Source organism: Anomaloglossus baeobatrachus, chromosome 2 (assembly GCF_048569485.1).
Source record: "Anomaloglossus baeobatrachus isolate aAnoBae1 chromosome 2, aAnoBae1.hap1, whole genome shotgun sequence".
Classification (NCBI taxonomy): domain Eukaryota; kingdom Metazoa; phylum Chordata; class Amphibia; order Anura; family Aromobatidae; genus Anomaloglossus; species Anomaloglossus baeobatrachus.
Window position 1 is genome coordinate 631,188,808 of NC_134354.1, and position 22,445 is coordinate 631,211,252.

The 22,445-nt window shown below is 48.3% G+C and overlaps 1 protein-coding gene across 2 annotated transcripts in view; it reads right to left on the bottom strand.

Moving 5' to 3' along the window:
- The window catches only part of RUBCNL (rubicon like autophagy enhancer), an 84,176-nt gene extending 65,932 nt beyond the window's left edge, over positions 1-18,244 (bottom strand). For both annotated transcript variants that reach the window (XM_075334391.1, XM_075334390.1), the window contains exon 1: positions 18,092-18,244. The gene's annotated coding sequence lies outside the window, so the exon portion shown is untranslated. The remainder of the gene's footprint in view (positions 1-18,091) is intronic.
- Between the last annotated feature and the right edge of the window lie 4,201 nt (positions 18,245-22,445).

Consider the following 22,445-nt stretch of genomic DNA (forward strand, 5'->3'; position numbering starts at 1 on the left):
AAAAAAAAAAGCAGCATGCTGCTTTTTTGCGAGTTTCTACTGGAGTCTCTCCAATGCACCCAATCACGGCAGCCAGTGGGCGTGTCTTTACTGTGCAGTGAAATAAATAATTAAATAATTTAAAAAAAGGCGTGCGGTCGCCCCAATTTTAATACCAGCCAGATAAAGCCATACGGCTGAAGGCTGGTATTCTCAGGATGGGGAGCTCCACGTTATGGGGAGCCCCCCAGCCTAACAATATCAGTCAGCAGCCGCCCAGAATTGCCGCATACATTAGATGCGACAGTTCTGGGACTGTACCCGGCTCTTCCCGATTTGCCCTGGTGCGTTGGCAAATCGGGGTAATAAGGAGTTAATGGCAGCCCATAGCTGCCACTAAATCCTAGATTAATCATGTCAGGCGTCTCCACGAGATACCTTCCATGATTAATCTGTAAGTTACAGTAAACACACACACACACACACACACACACACACACACACACACACCTGAAAAAATAATTTATTAGAAATAAAAAACACTAACAAATTCCCTGGTTCACCAATTTAATAAGCCCCAAAAAGCCCTCCATGTCCGGTGTAATCCAGGATGGTCCAGCGTCGCTTCCAGCTCTGCTGCATGAAGGTGACCGGAGCTGCAGAAGACACCGCCGCTCCTGACAGCTCCACGCAGCAACTGAGGTGAGTAGCGCGATTAGCTGAGCTGTCACTGAGGTTACCCGGTGGCCACCGCTGGATCCGGGTAACCTCCATGACAGCTCAGCTAAAGTCTTTAAGGTGGTGTCACACACAGCGACGACGTCGCTGCTACGTCACCATTTTCTGTGACGTAGCAGCGACGTCCCATCTCTGTCGCTGTGTGTGACATCCAGCAACGAGCTGGCCCCTGCTGTGAGGTCGCCGCTCGTTGCTGAATGTCCAGCTTCAATTTGTTGGTCGTCGCTCTCCCGCTGTGACGCACAGATCGCTGTGTGTGACAGCGAGAGAGCGACGAAATGAAGCGAGCAGGAGCCGGCATCTGGCAGCTGCGGTAAGCTGTAAACAAGGTAAACATCGGGTAACCAAGGTGGTTACCTGATATTTACCTTCGTTACCAGCCGGTCTTGCGCTGCCTGTGCCGGCTCCCTGCTCTCTGCACATGTAGCTGCAGTACACATCGGGTAATTAACCCGATGTGTACTGTAGCCAGGAGTGCAGGCAGCCAGCGCTAAGCGGTGTGCGCAGCTCCCTGCTCTCTGCACATGTAGCTGCAGTACACATCGGGTAATTAACCTGATGTGTACTGTAGCTAGGAGTGCAGGGAGCCAGCGCTAAGCAGTGTGCGCGGCTCCCTGCTCTCTGGACATGTAACACCGTGACGCGTGTCGTTATGATCGCTGCTGCTTCTGCTGTGTTTTGACAGCTAAGCAGCGATCATAACAGCAACTTACAAGGTCGCTGTTGCGTCACAGAAAATGGTGACGCAACAGCGACGTCGTTGTCGCTGTCGCTTAGTGTGAACCCAGCTTAATAAGTCAGGAAAGAGAAAGATGTCGGCTGCGTTTGTCCTCCAGGAGATAAACCACTGCCAGGGGAGTCTAGCAGCAACTCTCTCACAGAACACTGAAGCATTTCACCCAACAGACAGTTCCTGTGTATGGGAGAGAATGATAGCTGTCCATCGAAACTACTACACATGGTCTTCTCAAAGTTCTGTCACTACTGGCATCCATGCACAGGTGCTTAAGGGAACCTGTCAAGTGCAATAGGTACCCAGAACCACAAGCAGTTCTGGGTGCATATTACTGATCCCTGCCTAACTGTCCTAGGCTATATATAGTAACATACAGTACTTTTTCTAAAGATCTCTATGTATTTCTAAAGATCCTTCATAATATGTTGAAGAGGCCATGGACTAGTCACAATGGCGTTGTTTCGCTTGGCTAGTTGGCCCCCTTAGTATGCAAGCACGACCCTGTGGGTGTACTAACATGCTAATTAATGTGCAGCATCAGAGATATGGTCGCTCTGACCTCTGCTACCACCGAGACAGACGCTGGATTTCGACTCATTGCGCACGATTCCCGGGCTGTCATGCGCACTATGATGCCGGATGTACGCGTCCTGGCTTCAAACTGGTGTAGGGCGCATGACCGGAAGTGTCGGGGACTTCCGATCATGTGCAATGACCCTATGCCCAGCGTTCTGAGGCGGTGCAACGGACACAAGTAAGAGTGTCACTGCCGATGAGGATGCTGGGCAGTGGGCATTGAATAGCATGGTAGCACACCACTGTGGGCATGTTACCATGCTAAGAGGGCAAAATGAGTGCAGGAAGTAACACCCTTGCAACTAGACCCTGTACTCATGAGCATATCATAAAGGATCTTTATAATACTTTTTCTAAAGATCTATGTTTGCTAATAGATACAGGGATTAGCAATAGGCACTCAGAACTGCTCGTAGTTTTGGGTACAGATTGCACCTGACAGGTTCCATTTAAGAGCAAATAAGATCTACAGTTCATGTAAAAAATGCACATCTTACACAAAAGTGCAAGATTTCAACTTGGAGAAGAACTTCTTGGGAGACAGAAACGTTGCATATTTGTGAAAATGATGGATTTAGATTTCATGACTTAAATATGGAACGCCGAGTTTTGCGTTTTACCGGTTTTCTTAGAAACCAGGACGTTAACTGCTTTCACCCTTCACCTACAAACAGTCAGCCTACATATTATTTTGTTTTAAAAGGCAGAAATATACAGTAGTTCATCAAGGCTTCATTTCCACACTGAGCTTTTGATATTGCCGAATGACTGGAGCATTTCTGCAGCTATCATGTAAACTAGGTTAGTTGCGTCTTTTTACATTAGTTTTCGGAGGTGTTGTTTTGGGGGTTTTTTTGGTTGTTCGTTTGTTTTTTTACATGAGTTTAATGTGTTTGCCTCTTGTTGGTATGGGACGTTTTAAACAAAGTTGCTTTATTTTTTATACTGCCTGGTATTTGGTTTTGACAAAACTTTGATATACTTCTGTTATTACCGGATGTTCGTTTTTTATGCGCTTCCACAGCGTAAATACACTAAAAACACAAGTGCAGTTTTTTATTTGTGCATTTTCTGCATTTGATACAAGTTCTATAGGGAAAATCTGCACAGCAAATTCAGTGTACCCGCAAGAGACAATGGCATCAGTTATCATCATAGGAGGACCAGAAAGGATTACCAGAACAGCAGCTGTGAAGTAGTGTGGGATTAAAAGGTAATGCCTAATTTATTATTTTATAGGGAACCTGTCACCCGGTTTTTCCCCTATGAGCTGTGGCCACCACCAGTGAACCCTTTATATACAGCATTCTAGAATACTTTATATAAGAGCCCAGGACGCTCTGTATAACACACACCAGATCAAAGTATCTTAATGTACAGGCGGTCTTTGACCTTTCCTCACGCCTGCGCATTACAGTACTTTGCTTTGCCCACAGCTGGGCAGATCAAAGTGCACAGGAGCACAATGGAGGACTCTGTCTGAATTACACAAAATGCCTAATGCACACGTGGCTGGGTAGTAGGACGGTGGTCGCACAAGATGGAGGAGGAGCCGGACCGAGAGCAGCGACACCCATCGGACCGGCCTCCCCAAGTCAGTATTATTAAGGTGTTTTTTGCATTCTACAGAGCGGCCTGGGCTCTTATATATAGTATTCTGGACAGCTGTATATAAGAGCTCACTGGTGGTGGCCACAGCTCTTAAGGGAAAAACCTGGTTCCCGTTAAGCACATTTATCATCATCTAGGTAACACTGAATACTTCTCAATTCTGAGGAGAAAAAAAATACAGGAATCTTCTGTGGTATGGGCTGAACCATGTGGGCTGTATACAAAATGTCATCACAAGGCCCTCACATCCCACATTCTGAGGAAAAGCTTCGGTACAATAATATTTCTTGACCAACCCCTATAATGGCAGTGGTGTGAATTGTGGCAGTTCTCAAATAGGACAACTATGGTCCTACAATGGCTGTGAGACAAGGCAATAGACTAGATTTCATTCAGACACTGAAGAAAGTACACCATAAAGAATCAATGTGGGCATGTATGAGTAGTCATGTTCTCCATCAGGGCTGTGGAGTCGGTAAGCCAAACCTTCGACTCCGACTCCGACTCCTCAAATTCTCTTGCACCGACTCCGACTCCGACTCCGACTCCGACTCCGACTCCGACTCCGACTCCGACTCCGACTCCGACTCCGACTCCGACTCCGACTCCGACTCCGACTCCGACTCCGACTCCGACTCCGACTCCGACTCCTACATATATTGCTTAGTTAGGTGAAAAATTTATTGTAGTACATGAATATGTGTATGTGAACATCAGACATTTAATAATTTTTATGATACGATAATCAAGATATTAGGATAGAACATAAAATATATTTATTGGAATACAACTTTAGAACACAAAAAACTGTAATAAATTGTAAATATGTAATACACTATGTAATATACAGTAGATTACATATATATCTTGTGTGTGTATATACACTGTGTGTATATATATATATATATATATATATTACATATTTACAATTTATTAGTTTTTTGTGTTCTAAAGTTGTATTCCAATAAATATTTTATGTTCTATCCAAATATCTTGATTATTGTATCATAAAAACAATTAAATGTCTGATGTTCACATTGTACTACAATAAATTTTTCACTTAAATATAAGCATTATACTAAATGTTATTATTTAGTAAAATATTCAGCACATTCTGCATTGCACTCCTGTCCCCAATTTATTATATATTTTAAGAGTCGGAGTCGGTGCATTTTATACCGACTCCGACTCCACCAAAATGAGCTCCGACTCCGACTCCGACTCCGACTCCACAGCCCTGTTCTCCATGAGCCATAATAGTCCCCTCTGCTTCTTATCATAGCAGTTAATGTGCATTTTACTACCTATAAAATCTCTGAGAATTCGTGTGGGCATCTATATAAAATTGGAAGCACCGAGGAAGGGTCCAAATAATGGGGTCACCTAATAGCAGTGTGTGCATAAGATCTTACAGCTTTGCATTTTCTCTTTTTCGCCTTATGGTAACATTTATAGAAACTAAACTAATATGCGCTTGACTTTTGCAGTCTACATGAATTAGCAATGGAATTAAACAGATAATGTGGAGTTATCAGCAGACGCATGCTGCGCTAACCAGAGGCGGTGCGAAATACTGCCAGGTTCTCTTATCGCAGCTTTACTCTGAAACACTATGGCAGCTCAGAGAAAAATCCTAGTTTTATGAAGAAACCTGCCAAGTAAGTGAAGCTAAGGCTATGTGCACACGGCGTCATTTTCAGGCAGATAATACGAGGAACTTGTCTGAAAGCGCTGTAAAACCACCCCATAAAGTCTCTTATGTCACTTCTGAAACGCTGAAGTGGTTAACGGAAGTGACATGCTCATTCGCCGGGCGGTTTCCATAGGGAATCCGCCCGCAGTCTACACTCCACAGTAAAGAGTAAAAGAAGCCGGTAATGGAGCCACTGGGAGAACAATGGCGAAGATGCCTAAGGAAAAAGATATAGTCTGGTTTTTCCTGAAGAGCTTTTGCCTGTAAAAACTTGGCGGCTGCTCCAGCATCTAAAAAAAATGCTGTGTGAAAATGGCCTAAAAGGGGAGATGCATCTTCCTGTGCCCGACTCGTTCCCAAACAGTGGAAACTTCAGTGCAATGAGGGAGCTGGTCACTACTTTACATAACTGGTAGTTAGGACATACTACAGACACGTTCCTTGACTATTGTCGAGACTTGTCCTAACAAGTTTTGCAGGAATTTTGTCACATGAAGCAATGTATAACTGCAGGATTTAGGAAGCCAGGGAATATCATATTTCAAGAAGGTCAGCTTTCTAGGAACAATGTCCAGCTGGTTTTCTTCCTTTTCATGTGAGCTTCAAGATATTCCTGAAAGCCTTTCATTAGTGAGAGGTCAATCCAAAAGCAGAAGGGCTGCCACATGGGAAAGTTGGAAGAGTGCAGCTTCCTTCCACAGTCTCCATTATCTTGGAAATTGGAAGCAGGATGTACACGGCACCTTCCTATAGCTTTTTCCTGCTTTATAGAAGTCCTAAAACTAAATCCCCAAATAAACAATAAGGCCTGATTCACACAGGAATATTTTAGGAAGAGTGTTCCATCAGTATTTGTAAGCCAAAACCAAGAGTAAGCCTTCCTTGGTTTGGACCCACAACTCTTGTTATTAGGCCATGTGCGCACTTTGCGTTCAATTCCGCAGCGTGTAAGTCACTACCTGTGCATCTCAGAACGCAGCCAAAAAAGCTGCGTTCTGAGACTCATTCGGCAGAACGCAATGTGCGCACATTCCTGGAGAATTCATGCGTTCTGGATGCTTTCTCTGCCATAGGGTGGGAAAAGCATCCAAAACGCACATTTTTGACAGTCCGCTCCCACTCTGCTCTGCAGCATCCCCATAGACTTGCAGCAGAGCAGAGTGGGACCGCACTGTCAAAAAAGAGCATGGCTGGCTGCGAGAGAGCCACGCGATCATAATTAACTCGGATGAACTTCACCTGACTTCATTGTGATTGCGCGGCTACATCGGAAGCTGACAGGATCGGCAGTAGAACACCGCCGCTCCTGTCAGCTCCATGCAGCAACTGAAGTGAGTAGCGCGATCAGCTGTGCTTCACATTTTGGCAGCGATTTTCTACAACTCATTGATTTTAATGGGTGTAGAACGCAGCCAAAATGGCAAAAACAATTGACATGTTGCTTCTTCAAATGCATGGGTTTTTGATAAATTTTTGGACAATCAAAACGCTGCGTTTCAAAAAGCATTATGCGCACAGATTTTAGATTTTACAAGATTCTCATAGACTTTGCTGGGGAATCAGAACGCATGCATTTTGTCAATGACACAGTGCAGTTGTAACGCAGCCAAAATGCAAAAAAAAAAAAAAAGCCTGCAAAGTGCGCACATAGCCTTATACCTTTTCCTCTCTGTAGCTTCCACTCTTGCCTTTGATGTACAAATACAGACGCAAATCACTGACCAAAAAATACAGGTAAAATATATATCTTTGTACCGTGTTAGCCAGAGATAAAAAATTGTTTAACAGAACTGAAGTTCTCAGTGGTTGATACCTTTTAATGGCTAACTGAAAAGATGGTATTAATAGCAAGTTTTCGAGACTACTCAGGTCTCTTCTTCAGGCTCAATATAACAAAATCTTCAGAACCGTTTGGTAGAAACGCAACTCGTCATGTTTGGAGGAGACAGACTGCTGAGTTGCATCCAAAGAACACCAAACCTACTGTGAAGAATGGGGGTGGCAACATCATGCTTTGGGGCTGTTTCTCTGCAAAGGGACCAGGATGACTGATCCGTGTACATAAAAGAATGAATGGGGCCATTATCGTGAGATTTTGAGTGCAAACCTCCTTCAATCAGCAAGGAAATTGAAGATGAAACTTGGCTGGGTTTTTCGGCATGATCTCAAGCACACCGCCAGGGCAACAAAGGAGTGGCTTCATAAAAAGCATATGAAGGTCCTGGAGTGGCCTCCTAGCCAGTCTCCAGATCTCAACCCCATTGAAAACCTTTGGAGGAAATTGAAAGTCCGTGTTGCTCAGCGACAAGACAAAACATCACTGCTCTAGAGGAGATCCGCATGGAGGAATGGGCCAACATACCATAAACAGTGTGTGCCAACCTTATGAACGCTTACAGAAAACGTTTCACCTCTGTCATTGCCAACAAAGGATATATAACAAAATATTGAGATGAACTGGTTATTGACAAAATACTTATTTTCCACCATAATTTGCAAATAAAATCTTGCAAAAATCAGACAAGATTGTCTGATTTTCTGGTCTTGTTTTCTCATTTTGTATCTCTAGTTGTGGTCTACCTGTGATGTCAACTACAGGCCTCTCATCTTTTAAAGTGGGAGAATTTGCACACTTGGTGGCTGCCCAAATACTTTTTTCCACACTGTATATTACTATTATTAGTACAGAACCATACGCAGGTTTTCCAATTAAGATGACTAGGTAGCTTATAGTGATGAGCAAGTATTGCCATACTCCGGTCTTGTAACGGGCAGTTGGATGCTCGGACAGGTCGACTGGATGGGAACTCGAGCATTTTTCTGGAAGGTCTTCAGGAAAAATGCTCAAATTCGCCATTGGCTTCCATTATACTCGGTACTCGAGTTGAGCTGTCTGAGCAGCCAACTCTTAGTTACGAGACCCGAGCACCCAAGCATGGTAGTGCTCGCTCATCCCTACTACCGTACTTAGTATTTGAAGCAGTTTTGATGACTCTGGAACAGAATCCACTCCAAAATCCATCTTAAAAGACTCAGACCCCGATCCATCACGGTTGTCTGTTTTTCTATTTTGCGGCTCTAGTAATTGCACCTTATTCTCTCTATAACATGTCCTATTTTTTATGTGGTCTTCCTTTCTTAAGTCTTATCTTTTACCTAATGTTGCCTCTTTTTGGGACATCTTAGACCAGTCCCTACCTGAAGTAAGGTTTTTAGAGGAGTTTTCAATATCATGCATTTTTAGAGGAACGTGTGCCTGTGCATCCAATTTCTTTAAGTATGCCATTTTGAAGCATTTGGAGAAAACACATATGGGAATATAAGACATAAAATGTGTAAAAATGTCAGTCTGCTAGCCGTTTACATTAAAGTATAGGCAAATATCTGCATTTAGGTATTAAAATATAATAATTGAGATTTACACATTGTGTAAGGTGAAATATTGTAAAGATCAGTTATAGCAGATCAAGAGTCACCCACAAGGAACCATTAAAAGGTCACTAGTTCCTATTTTAGGACACTTTTTGAAGCATTACTTCAGACCACAAAATGTAGGTCAGCAAAAAGATGACTAAAATAGAAAAACAAACTATGCAGTCTTATCTGAGGAGAATAAGTGAGTGATAGTGTAAAGACAAAAATATCTGTCATCCCTCCTCCGAACAGCTCTGGCTGTATATCTCAAGTGTCGTGGACTGCTAGGTCCAGCACTACTTTAGGCATCTATACTTTTATTGGGCTTCACTGTTTTTTTTGTTTGTTTGGTTGGTTTTTTTATTAACTGGGTTATTTGGAGTCAGGTGCAGCAATGTTCGAGGAACCTTGTTGCTCTTTATACAGAATAGTCATCTTTTCTTATCTAGGAGGGCACAACTTTATAGCTCCGTGTAGGCAGCTTACATTTAGTAGGGCCTAAAATCTCTGGCCCCGGAGGAGGCCCAACCTTGGCAATAATGAGGCCTTCGTATATATAAAGGTCCAGTCACACTAAGCAACTTACCAGCGATCTCAACAACGATAGGGATCGCTGGTAAGTTGCTAGGAGGTTGCTGGTGAGCTGTCACACTGCGACGCTCCAGCGATCCCACCAGCAACCTGACCTGGCAGGGATCGCTGGAGCGTGGCTACACGAGTTGCTGGTGAGCTCACCAGCAACCAGTGACCAGCCCCCAGTCTCCTAGTTACAGCACACATCAGGTTAATTAACCCGATGTGTGCTGCAGCTAAATGTGCACAGAGCAGGGAGCAGCGCACACTGAGCGCTGGCTCTTTGCTCTCCTAGTTACAGCACACATCGGGTTAATTGCCTGATGTGTGCTGCAGCTACATGTGCACAGAGCAGGAGCCGGCAGCACAGGCAGTGAGAGCGGAGGAGGCTGGTATCAAAGGTAAATATCGGGTAACCAAGGACAGGGCTTCTTGGTTACCCGATGTTTACATTAGTTACCAGCCTCCGCAGAAGCCGGCTCCCTGCTCACTGCACATTAGTTGTTGCTGTCTCGCTGTCACACACAGCGATCTGTGCTTCACAGCAGGACAGCAACAACTAAAAAATGGCCCAGGACATTCAGCAACAACCAACGACCTCACAGCAGGGGCCAGGTTGTTGCTGGATGTCACACACAGCAACATCGCTAGCAACGTCACAAAAGTTGTTCGTTACCAGCGATGTTGCTAGCGATGTTGCTTAGTGTGACGGGGCCTTTATACCCTAGCGGCAGTGCGCGTACAAACTACCACCCCCAAAGGACAGAAAGAGATTGTGGAGTAGAACGCCCCCTCAAATGAAGGACTATAGATTGGTGAGGGAAACAGCAGTCAGAAACTAAGTAGTTAGGGAGAGCCAATGCCAATTTGCATCTCGTTTATAAGATTTGTCATTTATTCACGTTTCTATTATTTTATACTTTGCCAAAAATATGCTAGACATTCTATAGAATAAGTCTGTAAAACAAGTTCTGGACTAATCACAGGTCTCCTGACCCAAAGCTAAACGCCTCATAGGGATAGAGGGGGCTCTGGAGTTCGGTTCAAGAGTCTAAAGGCCACGTCTCACTAAGCAACATCACTGCTGAGGCACGACTTTTGTGACGTAGCAGCCCTGTTGCTAGCGATGTTGCTGTGTGTGACATCCAGCAACAACCTGGCCCCTGCTGTGAGGTCGTTGGTTGTTGCTGAATGTCCTGGACCATTTTTTAGTTGTTGCTGTCCCGCTGTGAAGCACAGATCGCTGTGTGTGACAGCGAGACAGCAACAACTAAATGTGCAGGCAGCAGGGAGACTGCTTCTGCGGACGCTGGTAACCAATGTAAACATCGGGTAACCAAGAAGCCCTGTCCTTGGTTACCCGATATTTACCTTCGTTACCAGCGTCCGCCGCTCTCACGCTGTCAGTGCCGGCCCCTGCTCCCTGCACACATAGGGTTAATTACCCAATGTGTAGTCTGGCTATGTGTACTCTGGCTAGGAGTGCAGGAAGCCAGCGGTAAGCGGTGTGCGCTGGTAACCATGGTAAATATCGGGTTGGTTACCCGACATTTACCTTAGATACCAAGCGCAGCATGGCTTCCACTGGTTGCTGGTGAGATCTGCCTGTTTGACAGCTCACCAGCAACCCGTGTAGCGACGCTCCAGCGATCCCTGCCAGGTCAGGTTGCTGGTGGGATCGCTGGAGCGTCGCTTAGTGTGACGGTACCTTAAGTGATGGTCAGTACTCCGACATTGCAGTTAGGCCACAATGAAGTATAATAGACGCCAAAGATAAAGAATACAATGATGATGATGATTAAAATTCTAATAAATACATTAACCTGTAAGATGAAAGTGAACCTGTCAGGTGAAATATGAACCCAGAACCAAGAGTAGTTCTGAGTGTATATTGCTAATCCCTGCCTAACCATCCCTGTATACACTAGCATAGATAAAGAGATCTTTAGAAAAAGTATTTCTAAAGATCTTATATCGTATGCTAATGAGCAAAAGGAGTAGCCCCCTGGGCGTTAGTTACCCGGTCAGTCGCCCCTCATTAGCATGTTATTACACCCCTGTGGGCGTGCTATCATGCTAATGAATGTGCAGCTTCACAGAATGATCTCACTCACCTCTCCTGCCATCGCGTCCCATGGGGGATTTCGGCTCAGAGCACATAGTTCCCTTTATCTATGCTAGTGTATACAGGGATGGTTAGGCAGGGATTAGCAATAGGCATCAAGAACTGCTCGTGGTTCTGAGTGCATATTGGACCTGACAGGTTCCCTTTAAGGGTCTTGCCATGGCTGTGATAATGGACTCAGGGCTCATGCATATCGGACCATACCGGATCGATCTAACGATTTAGGTTTTTTTGGTCCAAAAGTACATTTTGACATAGAAGTTGCGCAGTGATTGGTTGCTATTGACAACAAATCATTTTTTCAGACAGTTTCACAACCCCATGCCCAGGCGTACAGAGCTTTCGCTCCTAGAACAAGGGAGAATACTCCTATGTATACACAATGTATGAGACATAGTCCCCATCACACATTATATTAATGTTGCCTGAGCAGGCTAATAGCAACAGGTTTTGTCAGCAGTCTTAGGCCGCTTTCACACCTCCGGTTTTTCCTGTGCGGCACAATCCGGCTCTTTGCAGAAAAAACGCAACAGTTTTTTTTGCCGCCGGTTGCGTTTTTTCAGCATAGACTTTCATTAGTGCCGGATTGTGCCGCATGGCCTTGCGTTCTGTCCATTTTTTGCCGGATGCGGCATATTTAGCCCATGCGGCGGCCGGATGAAACGTTGCCTGGCACGTTTTTTGTCCGGCAAAAAAACAAAAAAACGCATCGCGCCGCATCCGGTCGATGCGGCGCTTTTTCCAATGCATGCCTATGGACACCGGATGCGGCAAAAACTGCATCCGGCCGCCGCATGTGGTTTTTTGCACTGCGCATGCTCAGTAGCCTGCCACAACCGGCAAAAAACGGACGGGCCGCATGTAAAAACTTATGCAAAGGATGAGTTTTTTTCACCGCATCCGTTGCATAGGTTTTAGAGCCGGATTTAGCCGCACTGCTAAAAAACGGATGTGTGGAAGCAGCCTAATACGTATGGGGGCTCCAGCCAACAGATTGTCGGGGAGGATATGAATGGGGCATGTCCAATTTCGGACCACCAATTGTTTTTCCTTCCGCAGATAAGCTGGTAACAGATCTACCTGGCAACGGTTTGCTAAGAGAACACAGCAGCGTTTCACGAGAAAAGCCACTCCTGTATAGGAGACAAACTGCCAAGATGGCTGTCGGCTGAACGATTACCTGAAGCATTGTTTGCCCGGCAGCCATCTAACATGTACGGGGAGAGACTGGCACAGTGTACACGAGTCCCAGTATAGGGACCACTGGAGTAGAGTGAGCCTAATTCATCAGGATTTCTGGCGTATTTTGTTGAATTTGCTGGCGGACTTGACGCCCCACTCCAGTTCAACCGCCTTTAGCAAAGCTGGCGGGAACTGGGGAAAAAACAACAAAAGAGGCAAAATATTTATGCAACGTCAGGTTCCAGAAAAATTTTGCAACCCTTGTGTTTTCCACCAGAGTTCTGATGAATACTGGTTGATGAATCAGGACCGTTGTGCAGAATTAGATGTATACAATGTCTATAGTAAATCAGTGACACATACAGGGTACAATGCAGAGCCGAGACAGCCCTTTATGGTGCAAATACCTAACCCTACCATTAATAGTCTAGGGTCAGTATTAATGATCAGCGACCCACCCCCACCCCCGTGACGAGTGAAAATCCGCACAAACCAATAAATCAATGCATTTTCCACCCCCCTTGCACTTAATTTATTAATGTGGATGGATAACTTATTAACTTTTTATTGGAATTGTTGTCAAACACAATACTGACATATAGTGCCATGAAATTACAGCCATATACAGTGCACTTCAACCAATGTGATGTGATAAAATAATACTCCCAAAAATAACCCAGATAACACCGCTATATGTTTAACGTTATACTACAATTCAGTTCAGAAATAGTAGCATGAAATCAAAGAAAGAATAGTTTTAGTTTTCTCCAGGGGGTCCCTGTACACAGACACCATGTACATATGTACGGCAAAAGTCTTCCCAGTTTTTCTGAAAGGTTTTTGGAGCAGACGCAGTCCAAAAATCCTTCTAAAAAAAATGCTAGGATAACTTTGTAATCACTTCAACTGGAAATACACTTTGGTGATCACATGAGGAGTTTTCATACACATTTTTGGAACAGGTTTTCAATAAAACTTGATGGTCAATTCCTTGAATGGAATCCTGATAGAATTCGCTCCAATCTAAGCACTGATCCATCAAATGGCTGACAATAGGCTCCAAAAATATGAAAACCTCTTCAAGAAAGGAACGTTTCCTGAAGTAGGTTCTACGTGGAAAAACTCGTCATTTTTGGACCTAGCCCAAAACTAGTGATCGAGAAGCAGCAATCACAATAATCGGACTAGAACATGTAATCATTAACTAGAGGAAGTTTAGATAAAAGCCCATAACAATGTAATAAAAAGAGGACAAAAGCTGAAAGAAAACTGGAGACTTCATGGGCAGGAGATAAAAGAAAACCCAATAATCTAATTTTCTCATCTATTTACCTACAAGAAGTGATCAGTAGAATGAGGGGTTAACAGCACAGCCTCTACAGCACATTATCATATGAATGGCTTCCTCCCAGATAACAGAGAAAGAATGCAAAGTCTTCCTAAACCAGCAACACATGGGCCTGCAGCTGCCCTACAGGACCTGCCAGCCCCCCATACTGGAGAGGGGGGTGGGGGCAAACTGGACAAGATAACACTGTGAGCAAAGCATTAAGAAGGAGGTGATGATAAACCACTGATCAGTGCCATCCGTCCAGCTGTGGGCTATAACAGGGCACTGCACTGGCAACCACAACAGTCAGATGCCCCATAAACATTGGGTTTGGCTAAATGTGCAGGTGGCGGGGCAGAACATGGGGCCGCTGATCCCAAGGAAACAAGACTGACCCCTAACATCATCATATTACCTAGAGTTATCCTTGTGTGTAAGATGCACAGGATACCAGCGAGATACCACGCTGCAGGATACCAGCGAGATACCACGCTGCAGGATACCAGCGAGATACCACGCTGCAGGATACCAGCGAGATACCACACTGCAGGATACCAGCGAGATACCACGCTGCAGGATACCAGCGAGATACCACGCTGCAGGATACCAGCGAGATACCACGCTGCAGGATACCAGCGAGATACCACGCTGCAGGATACCAGCGAGATACCACGCTGCAGGATACCAGCGAGATACCACGCTGCAGGATACCAGCGAGATACCACGCTGCAGGATACCAGCGAGATACCACGCTGCAGGATACCAGCGAGATACCACGCTGCAGGATACCAGCGAGATACCACGCTGCAGGATACCAGCGAGATACCACGCTGCAGGATACCAGCGAGATACCACGCTGCAGGATACCAGCGAGATACCACGCTGCAGGATACCAGCGAGATACCACGCTGCAGGATACCAGCGAGATACCACGCTGCAGGATACCAGCGAGATACCACGCTGCAGGATACCAGCGAGATACCACGCTGCAGGATACCAGCGATACCAGGCTGCAGGATACCAGTGAGATACCACGCTGCAGGATACCAGCGAGATACCACGCTGCAGGATACCAGCGATACCAGGCTGCAGGATACCAGTGAGATACCACGCTGCAGGATACCAGCGATACCAGGCTGCAGGATACCAGTGAGATACCACGCTGCAGGATACCAGTGAGATACCACGCTGCAGGATACCAGTGAGATACCACGCTGCAGGATACCAGCGATACCAGGCTGCAGGATACCAGTGAGATACCACGCTGCAGGATACCAGTGAGATACCATGCTGCAGGATACCAGTGAGATACCACGCTGCAGGATACCAGTGAGATACCACGCTGCAGGATACCAGTGAGATACCACGCTGCAGGATACCAGTGAGATACCACGCTGCAGGATACCAGCGAGATACCACGCTGCAGGATACCAGTGAGATACCACGCTGCAGGATACCAGTGAGATACCACGCTGCAGGATACCAGTGAGATACCACGCTGCAGGATACTGGCCCTAAAATGTCTATAGCTGAAATCTGCCTGAATAAGGAGGATGGATAAAAGCTCAGGAATAGGGAGCAGGTCCAGATATGAACGATCTGCAAAAACAGCAATCCACAGTAACAACAGAGTGCGTGCCATCGGACACATACCAAAGCTTCCCAGTGCACGGCACAAGGCGCACACACACCAAAGTTACCCAGGGCGCAGCATAAGGCGCACACCAACTCACCCAGCGAGCGGCACAAGGTACACACCAAAGTTACCCGGCGCGTGGCACCAGGGGATCAAGCACGGTATTGGGCACACAACTGGATAACCACTTCTCTGACAGTGATGGCCCATCCTCCATTAAATCACTGGTGGACCAACTTTGGATTAGAACTGGCCTTTGTAATGTAATTTGTAATGTAACGAGCACAGCCCTGTACATGTGAAAAGGGGTATACATAAAAATAAGTACAATAATCATGAATAATACAAGGCACAGGCTGGTACAGGAGAGAGGACCCTGCCCGCAAGGGGCACAGTCTACAGAGGATGGGGGAGGATACAATAGGCGAGGGTAGAGCTGGTAGTGCAGTGGTATAGTGGACTGAGGGCACAGTAGGTGGGGGAATGGGTGAACGATGGGTGGAGGTACAGTGGATGAGGATACAGGGGTGTAGTGGACAATAGGTGGGGGTATAGTAGGTGAGGGGGATGGGTGAAAGTACAGTGAGTGGGGTACAGGGGTGTAGTGGACAGTAGGTGGGGGTACTGCTCTGTAGTGGACAGTAGGTGGGGGTACTGCTCTGTAGTGGACAGTAGGTGGGGGTACTGCTCTGTAGTGGACAGTAGGTCGGGGTACTGCTCTGTAGTGGACAGTAGGTGGGGGTACTGCTCTGTAGTGGACAGTAGGTGGGGGTACTGCTCTGTAGTGGACAGTAGGTGGGGGTACTGCTCTGTAGTGGACAGTAGGTGGGGGTACTGCTCTGTAGTGGACAGTAGGTGGGGGTACTGCTCTGTAGTGGACAGTAGGTGGGGGTACTGCTCTGTAGTGGACTGGGGGTTACTGCAGGTTGTAGTCTTGCGGGAGGAGGTATGAGATTATCTGCGTACAGTGAAGCTCTCGGATAAAACTGTACGGCGCCCCATCTATCCCTGCGCCCTCCATCTATCCCTGCGCCCTCCATCTATCCCTGCGCCCTCCATCTATCCCTGCGCCCTCCATCTATCCCTGCGCCCCTCCCATCTATCCCTGCGCCCCTCCCATCTATCCCTGCACCTCCCATCTATCCCTGCGCCCCCCATCTATCCCTGCGCCCCCCATCTATCCCTGCACTCCCCATCTATCCCTGCGCTCCCCATCTATCCCTGCGCTCCCCATCTATCCCTGCGCTCCCCATCTATCCCTGCGCTCCCCATCTATCCCTGCGCTCCCCATCTATCCCTGCGCCCCCCATCTATCCCTGCGCTCCCCATCTATCCCTGCGCCCCCCATCTATCCCTGCGCTCCCCATCTATCCCTGCGCTCCCCATCTATCCCTGCGCTCCCCATCTATCCCTGCGCTCCCCATCTATCCCTGCGCTCCCCATCTATCCCTGCGCTCCCCATCTATCCCTGCGCTCCCCATCTATCCCTGCGCCCCCCATCTATCCCTGCGCTCCCCATCTATCCCTGCGCCCCCCATCTATCCCTGCGCCCCCCATCTATCCCTGCGCCCCCCATCTATCCCTGCGCCCCCCATCTATCCCTGCGCTCCCCATCTATCCCTGCGCTCCCCATCTATCCCTGCGCTCCCCATCTATCCCTGCGCTCCCCATCTATCCCTGCGCTCCCCATCTATCCCTGCGCTCCCCATCTATCCCTGCGCTCCCCATCTATCCCTGCGCCCCCCATCTATCCCTGCGCCCCCCATCTATCCCTGCGCCCCCCATCTATCCCTGCGCCCCCCATCTATCCCTGCGCCCCCCATCTATCCCTGCGCCCCCCATCTATCCCTGCGCCCCCCATCTATCCCTGCGCCCCCCATCTATCCCTGCGCCCCCCATCTATCCCTGCGCCCTCCATCTATCCCTGCACTCCCCATCTATCCCTGCACCCCCCCCCATCTATCCCTGCGCCCTCCATCTATCCCTGCGCCCTCCATCTATCCCTGCGCCCCCCATCTATCCCTGCGCCCCCCATCTATCCCTGCACCCCCCATCTATCCCTGCGCCCCCCATCTATCCCTGCGCCCCCCATCTATCCCTGCGCCCCCCATCTATCCCTGCGCCCCCCATCTATCCCTGCGCCCCCCATCTATCCCTGCGCCCCCCATCTATCCCTGCGCCCCCCATCTATCCCTGCGCCCCCCATCTATCCCTGCGCCTCCCATCTATCCCTGCGCCCCCCATCTATCCCTGTACGGGGCCGTATGAAGCTGAGCCCCGGCTGCCCCGAGATCGTACATCACAGACCAGTTCTGGAAAGTTTTACACAACTTATTGCAGCCATCACACCGGGCAGAACGATCCCCTCTGCGGGTTAGAGGTGGCTCTTCTCGGGGGGTCGTACATCACTGGCTGATAGCACTGCACACATGACCCGGCTCTCCAGCAGTCAGCCCGGTGAGGAGTGCCCGGCGCCCGCTGTCCCGCCTCTTACTCACCGGCCGCTGTAATCTCGTCCAATACGATCCGGTTAGATGTGAGTCTCTCCGCTGCTCATCGCTCCGGCTGGAGACATAACGGGCGGCTCAATGCAGATCAGCAGGGACCTCCGCAGCGCACGGCAGTAGGGATGTATGTATACAACGCACTAAGCCCCGCCCTCTATGCTGCCCCTCGTGCCGCTCCGCCCATCTCGGCCCTATGGCTCCGCCCCCAGCACGCGTCTTCCGCATGGCAACTACCTGTGACGGGGTCACCGAGTGCGCAGGTTGTGTGCGGCCATTACCTGCCTTCTGGGCCTCCGGAGTGCGCGCTGCAGAGCAGTGATACTGCTGATAAGATTACAGACAACTCCGACACTTCATAGAAGTACAAACCTGAAGGGAAAACTGCAACAAAAAGGGCAAAGAGCAATTTACCCTAAAATAAAGCCGCTCAGCGCCGCCCTGGGGCTTCCCCCTCACATCAAGAGTTTAGATCAGGGGTCACCAACCTGTGGCTAGCTGGCCCATGATGTGCGGCTCTCTGGCCCATGATGTGCGGCTCTCTGGCCCATGATGTGCGGCTCTCTGGCCCATGATGTGTGGCTCTCTGGCCCATGATGTGTGGCTCTCTGGCCCATGATGTGTGGCTCGCTGGCCCATGATGTGCGGCTCGCTGGCCCATGATGTGTTTCTCGCTGGCCCATGATGTATGGCTCTCTGGCCCATGATGTGCGGCTCGCTGGCCCATGATGTGCGGCTCGCTGGCCCATGATATGTGGCTCTCTGGCCCATGATGTGTGGCTCTCTGGCCCATGATGTGTGGCTCTCTGGCCCATGATGTGCGGCTCGCTGGCCCATGATATGTGGCTCTCTGGCCCATGATGTGTGGCTCTCTGGCCCATGATGTGCGGCTCGCTGGCCCATGATGTGCGGCTCTCTGGCCCATGATGTGTGGCTCTCTGGCCCATGATGTGTGGCTCTCTGGCCCATGATGTGTGGCTCGCTGGCCCATGATGTGTGGCTCTCTGGCCCATGATGTGTTTCTCGCTGGCCCATGATGTGTTTCTCGCTGGCCCATGATGTGTGGCTCTCTGGCCCATGATGTGTGGCTCTCTGGCCCATGATGTGTTTCTCGCTGGCCCATGATGTGTGGCTCTCTGGCCCATGATGTGTGGCTCTCTGGCCCATGATGTGTGGCTCTCTGGCCCATGATGTGTGGCTCTCTGGCCCATGATGTGTGGCTCGCTGGCCCATGATGTGTGGCTCGCAGGCCCATGATGTGTTTCTCACTGGCCCATAATGTGCGGCTCGCTGGCCCATGATGTGCGGTTCGCTGGCCCATGATGTGCGGCTCGCTGGCCCATGATGTGCGGCTCGCTGGCCCATGATGTGCGGCTCGCTGGCCCATGATGTGCGGCTCGCTGGCCCATGATGTGCGGCTCGCTGGCCCATGATGTGCGGCTCGCTGGCCCATGATGTGCGGCTCGCTGGCCCATGATGTGCGGCTCGCTGGCCCATGATGTGCGGCTCGCTGGCCCATGATGTGCGGCTCGCTGGCCCATGATGTGCGGCTCGCTGGCCCATGATGTGCGGCTCGCTGGCCCAAGATGTGCGGCTCGCTGGCCCAAGATGTGCGGCTCGCTGGCCCACGATGTGTTTCTCGCTGGCCCACGATGTGTTTCTCGCTGGCCCACGATGTGTTTCTCGCTGGCCCACGATGTGTTTCTCGCTGGCCCACGATGTGTTTCTCGCTGGCCCACGATGTGTTTCTCGCTGGCCCACGATGTGTTTCTCGCTGGCCCACGATGTGTTTCTCGCTGGCCCACGATGTGTTTCTCGCTGGCCCACGATGTGTTTCTCGCTGGCCCACGATGTGTTTCTCGCTGGCCCACGATGTGTTTCTCGCTGGCCCACGATGTGTTTCTCGCTGGCCCACGATGTGTTTCTCGCTGGCCCACGATGTGTGGCTCGCGGTTTGGTGCCATAGCACCAGGTCCAGCAAACAGTTATGAGGAGCAGGTTTCCAGATGGGACTTGTGAATGTCCCCACAATGAAGAGCAGATATGGATCCTATAGAACAGGGTTCCCCAACTCCAGTCCTCGAGGGCCGCCAACAGTGCGTGTTTTCAGGATTTCCTTAGCATTGCATGGGTGTTGGAATCATCAACTGTGCAGGTGATTAAATTATCACATGTGCAATACTAAGGAAATCCTGAAAACATGCACTGTTGGCGGCCCTTGAGGACTGGAATTGGGGACCCATGCTATAGAATGTAAGCCCCCAGTCTGTCTATTGTAACTTGTATATGTATTCTGTATGTAACCCCTTCTCATGCACAGCACCATGGAATCAATGGTGTTCTATAAATAAATAATAATAATGGGAAGGGCAGGACCCCCAAATCTTGCTATATTGACTCAGTGGGATTTCTGTGGAGATGCTTTGGCTGTCATTATACCAGTACTGGGGGCTCTGGGTGTCACTACTGTGGTGGGGACAGGAGCTGGATGTGGCTCTCAAGGTTTGAAAGGTTGAGGACCACTGGTTTAGAGGGTTTGTCCTGAGGAACCAAGTCTTTCTCCAGGAAGGGTGATACTTGTTGTCTGGGGGTCTGGCTTCCCCCGTTATACTGAGGCAGCACACTTGAGCACCATTCCATTCATTCCCTATGGGGCTGCCGAGCAGTGATGGCACGTACAGGACGGCCTATCCCTTTTTTCAACTGTGACCAGCACCTCATTCCAAGAGATGTTTATCTCACAAAGAATGGTATAAAGGCTCTGAACACCTCTGACTTGGGAAACAGGATTGTTACTAATGTTAGTGGTTACCTTTACTTAAGGCCCCCGTCATACGTCCGGAGACACGGGCACATGTAGACCCATTAAAATCAGTTTGCGCACACGTGTGTGTTTTCACATGGACCGTGTGTCTGTGTGCTCCACACGTAGACATGTCCCGTTTTTCTATGGCACCACGGCTGTCGCACGGACCGCACGGAGCATACACTGACGTGATCTGTGTGACAGCAGTGTGACACGCACCAGAGAAACCCACGTGTCTGTGAAATAAAATGCTTTTCTATACTCACCTGTCTCCAGTGCTGCTGTCACTTGCTTCCAACCCCACTCATTATGCTTATTGCATATTCACTGTATAGTGGACCCGGAAGCAGCAGAAGCATCGAAGACAGCAGCATCATAGACAGGTGAGTATATAAATTCATGCTGTCAGTGTGCTATGCGGATGTCACATGGATAGCACACAGACATATGCACACACATACACACATGGACCATGCAAAACAAGTGTGTGTTTTACGGACGTGTGGAGGGGGCCTAATGAAGTGAGATTTGCCTAGGACAAACTCTGTGTAGGCACTACCCCAGATGGCACAGCTCTCCCACAGCCCACTTCAATACTCATTTGGGGGACTTGTCTCAAATGTAAAAATCTCTTGTAAAAAAAATAAAACTAATGTTATAATAGACTATTTTTTTTACATACTTTTTTGTGGTTAGAGCTGGGCATAGGGTTATGTTTATAGCTAACTTATTAAAATTGCTATTTAAATTGAAACATAAAAATGTAAAAGTAAAATTAAATATAACAGTATATAACTTTATTTTAAAATGTTGTGCCTGATTTCAGCAAAAACTGAAATTAGCCAGCGGGTGAAAGCCGAACTATAATTACACCGGTTATCAATATTGGACTGGTGGAAGGAGCGCAGAGTTGGAGGGCACAAAATACCTGCCTTGTTCTGGTAACCCACGCGTGTCTGCCATGGCAATTTCATATGGACCAATGGTCCGTGCAAAAAAATCCTAGCATGCATTGTCTGATTCATTTTACAGACCAGCCTAGCAATAGCAGGGAGCTCCATCGCTTGTCCTATTTGCGGACATGACTGGTACAAGTTTTAGTGCGGCTGCGTGTGCACCGTCTAAGGGCTCGTACAGGCGTCTCTTAAACTTGGTCCAAGCACAGATCGCAGTGCAAGTACTGTTCGTGGGTCTCCTGACCCAAAGTCGACAGTCTCATAGACTGTCGAGCTCTAATCGGGAGACACGCAGACACTCCGTGCATTGTGGTCCGCTCTCAGACTGAGTTTCACGGATTCCAGCATAGCATATTCATAAAAAAGAATTTTATTGATCCATTAAAATCCAATAAAACGGACAAGACGCGTTTCGGGGACACCCTTGTTCACAAGGGATCATGAACAAGGGTGTCCCCGAAACGCGTCTTGTCAGTTTTATTGGATTTTAATGGCTCAATAAAATTGTTTTTTTTATGAAGATGCTGTGCTGGATTCCTGAATTTTTCTGCTAACCTCTTGGCTGGAGATTTTCCGTGCACCATCT